The sequence below is a fragment of the Arachis ipaensis genome, chromosome B3, assembly GCF_059453495.1.
Source record: "Arachis ipaensis isolate K30076 ecotype BB chromosome B3, ASM5945349v1, whole genome shotgun sequence".
In the NCBI taxonomy this organism is placed as follows: domain Eukaryota; kingdom Viridiplantae; phylum Streptophyta; class Magnoliopsida; order Fabales; family Fabaceae; genus Arachis; species Arachis ipaensis.
The window spans coordinates 57,104,909-57,108,576 of NC_142438.1; the positions used below are offsets into that span (position 1 = coordinate 57,104,909).

The 3,668-nt window shown below is 40.6% G+C and overlaps 1 non-coding gene across 1 annotated transcript; it reads left to right on the forward strand.

The window, feature by feature from the left end:
* Positions 1-1,399: 1,399 nt before the first annotated feature.
* LOC148570734 (small nucleolar RNA R71) lies at positions 1,400-1,506 on the forward strand. Its single transcript, XR_015908321.1, has one exon. It is a non-coding gene; the product is annotated as a small nucleolar RNA R71 (small nucleolar RNA).
* The last annotated feature ends 2,162 nt before the right edge of the window (positions 1,507-3,668 follow it).

The window sequence follows — 3,668 nt, forward strand, 5'->3', positions numbered from 1 at the left end:
CAGCCTGATGACTACGTCTGTGGGCATTAGCTCATTGATCTGCAGCTTCTTCATGAGAGATAGAGGCATTAAATTAATGCTTGCTCCCAGATCACAGAGTTCCTTATCAATCATTGTGTCTCCTATGGCACAGGGAATATGAAAACTCCCTGGATCCTTCCTTTTTGTAGGCAACTCTGGTTGTATAAGAGCACTGCACTCCTTATTCATCACTATTGTTTGTCCTCCTTTGAGTGAGCTTTTCCTGGTCAGTAGCTCTTTCATACACTTAATGTATGAGGGCATTTGGTGGATAGCCTTGATGAATGGTATGTTCACATGAAGGGATGCAAACATGTCGAGGAACTTTGAGTATACTCTCTTTTCTACACCACCCTTGAGTCTTTAGGGAAACGGTGCATAGAGGTTCAAAATCTCCTTCTGTGTAGTTTTGGTTTCTTGGTGACCCTCTTCTTGTTTCTCTGCTGAGGTATCTCCAGGTTGTTTTAATGGTTTGTTCAGCTCTTTCTCAGTCCCCTTATCACTTATAGTGACCATCTTGCAATCTTCCCATCTTACTTTCTTTGCTTCACTTCTCGAGTTTTTCTCTGTGTCACTTGGGAAGCTATCAGTAGGTTTGGGAATCTTCTCAAAGAGGTATCCCACTTGAAATTCCAGCTTCTTGATGGTGTCTCCCTGGTTCTTGATATTGGCTCGCACCTCTTCCTTGAACACCTTGTTATCTTGAATTTCCTTACATATACCCTCAAGTAGGGTCTCAATCCTTGAGAGTCTATCTTCGGATGATGGTGAGTTGAGGTTAGAGGGATGAGAAGGGCCATTTTGGCTTTGGTATGGATGTTGAGATATGTTGTTAGGTGGGTGCTGATATGATCTCTGTGTGGAATGTTGGTGAGCTGCATTATTGTTGGGGTTGTGACGTCTCTGATCTTGGCCTTGATCTTGTTGATTTCTCCACCCAAAGTTTGGGTGGTTCCTCCAACCAGGATTATAAGTTTTGGAGTATGGATCATGGTTTTGCCTAGGTGAGTTTCCAATGTAGTTGGCTTGTTCCTGATCACCCTCTGCTTCTTCATTCACTCCTTCTTGAGCTGCTGCTGAGGTGGTGACTGCTGCTATTTGGTTCCTCTCCATCTTCTTGGTAAGGTCAGCCAACTGCTTAGTGATCATCTTGTTCTGAGCCAGCAATGCATCCACGTTATTTAGCTCCATCACTCCTCTAGTGTTGCCTCTTTCAGAGGCATAGAAGTAGTCATTCTCTGCTACAGTCTCAATGACATCTAAGGCTTCTTCAATGGTCTTCTTCTTGTTCAGAGATCCCCCAGATGAGTGGTCTACTGCCTTCTTTGATTCGTAAGAAAGACCCTCATATAAAATGTGTAACTGCACCCATTCATTGAACATATCTGGTGGGCACCTTCTTTTCAAGTCCTTAAACCTCTCCCATGCTTCATATAGAGTTTCACCATCTTGTTGCCTGAAGGTCTGTACCTTAGCTCTCAACCTGTTGATCCTTTGAGGAGGATAGAATCTCACCAAGAATTTGTTCACCACATCTTCCCAGGTTGTTAAACTCTCCTTCGGGAAGGATTCCAGCCATTTAGATGCTTTGTCCTTGAGTGAGAAGGGAAACAGAAGCAGTCTATAGGTGTTAGGATGAACACCATTAGACTTCACAGTATCACATATCCTCAGGAATGTGGTGAGATATTGATTGGAATCTTCTTGGACACTTCCTTCGAATGAACAATTGTTCTGAACAACGGTGATGAGCTATGGCTTTAGTTCAAAGTTATTGGCATGTATGGTTGGCTTTTTGATGCTACTTCCACAGTTTTCTGGGTTTGGATTTATGTAAGATCCCAGAACTCTTCTCTCTTGCCCAGCATGATGCGATGGACCTTCTCTGCCATGGTTGTGAGCTTCTTCTTCATGATGATTCTCCATATTCTCATCCATGTCTGGTTCAAAGTACTCTTCCTCTTCCTCAGCACCAACAACTCTCTTTCCTCTTGCTTCCCTCCTTAATCTAAGGAAGGTCCTCTCAGGTTCAGAATCAAAGGAAGTTGAAGCCCCACTTCTTCTACCTGTCATACAACCAACAAGGCCAAAGAAAAAGGGGGATAGAGAGTATTCTTGTTAAAACAAATGCTGTTAGTGTGAATGATGCAATATATCAAATAGTTAGTGGGTTAGTGAACTGAATTGTGACAATTAAGAGAATATCTCAAACGGGTAAGGGGTAAAGGGAAGAAAACAACTGAAACTGAAAGTAAATTAATCAGACAGAAATTAAATCAACAAAAGAAAGAAAAAGTGCTCAATCTAGTTATCCACCAACTTAATCATTGTTGATACAAAATCAATCCCCGGCAACGGCGCCATAAACTTGATGCACGGAAACTTGTCTCTCAACAGATTTCCCTCGGCAAGTATACCGAATTGTCGTCAAGTAAAAACTCACAATAGAGTGAGGTCGAATCCCACAGGGATTGATTGGTCAAGCAACTTTAATTGGAGAAATGTTCTAGTTGAGCTAAGCAGAATTTGATTTGAGAATTATAGGAAATTAAATGGCGAGAAAGTAAATGGCAAAAAATGTAAATGCTGAAAATAAAGAACTGAATGTAAATGACGGAAAGTAAATTGCAGAATCTTAAATGGGGAATGGGGAAAATGAGCATAAAAATAAATGGCAGAAAGTAAAGAGAATGGGTAAGATCAGAAATGGGAAGTTCATTGGGCTCAGGAGATGTTGTATTCTCCAGATCAAGTTCATTTTCATCTCTTCCTCAATCAATGCATTCATTGATCTCCTTGGCAATCTTAAGTGATTGAATTCCAAATCCTTGGTAATTCAATCTCTCAAATCTTGATCAATAGCCAATTCCTTGGTCTAATTGCTCATAAGAAGAGATGAAGTATGGTCACTGATTATACCACATGTATTTCCAAATCAAAGTATTGGGAGAATTATATGTCACTATATCCGTCCAAACCCCAATTTGGTCCAACATGAGAAAGCATTTCTAGCATGATCTCTTCATTCCTCTTCCAAGGTTTCGAAGAGATCCAAGTATGAATAGCTTCTTTTCTAAGACAACTACCCAATTGGATGAAGATTGAAAGCTTTCTAGTAAAATCAAGAGAAAAAAAAGAAGAAGAATAATAAAAAACTATTATTGATCCATCAAATTACAACAGAGCTCCCTAACCCGGTGAAAGGGGTTTAGTTGTTCATAGCTCTGGGAATGGAAAGCAAAGATGGAAAATACATTCTGAAAGTAAAACTAGAAGTTGCAGAGAAAGTAAAATTATACAGAGAGTAGTTCTCCCAATGCCCCCCCCCCAAAAGCTCTCTTTCTAGTTCAAAACTACTCCTATATATACTACTCTTTTGATCTTCTAGTTGGCTCTTCAAGTCTTGGATATGGGCCTTTGGATCTTTGAGTTGAAGCAGTTATCATCTTCAGTGGGCTTAGCTTTGCTTGCAGAAAAAGTGTGAGTTAGGCATGGACGTTAGTTAGGACGTTAGTGGTGTTAACGTTAAGTGAAAATGTGGGTTTGAGAACGTTAGTGACGATCACCTTTTTCACTAACGTCCCTAACCCAAAATGGTCCACGTTAACTTCAACGTTAGTGGCACTAATGTGACCACTAACGTTGCC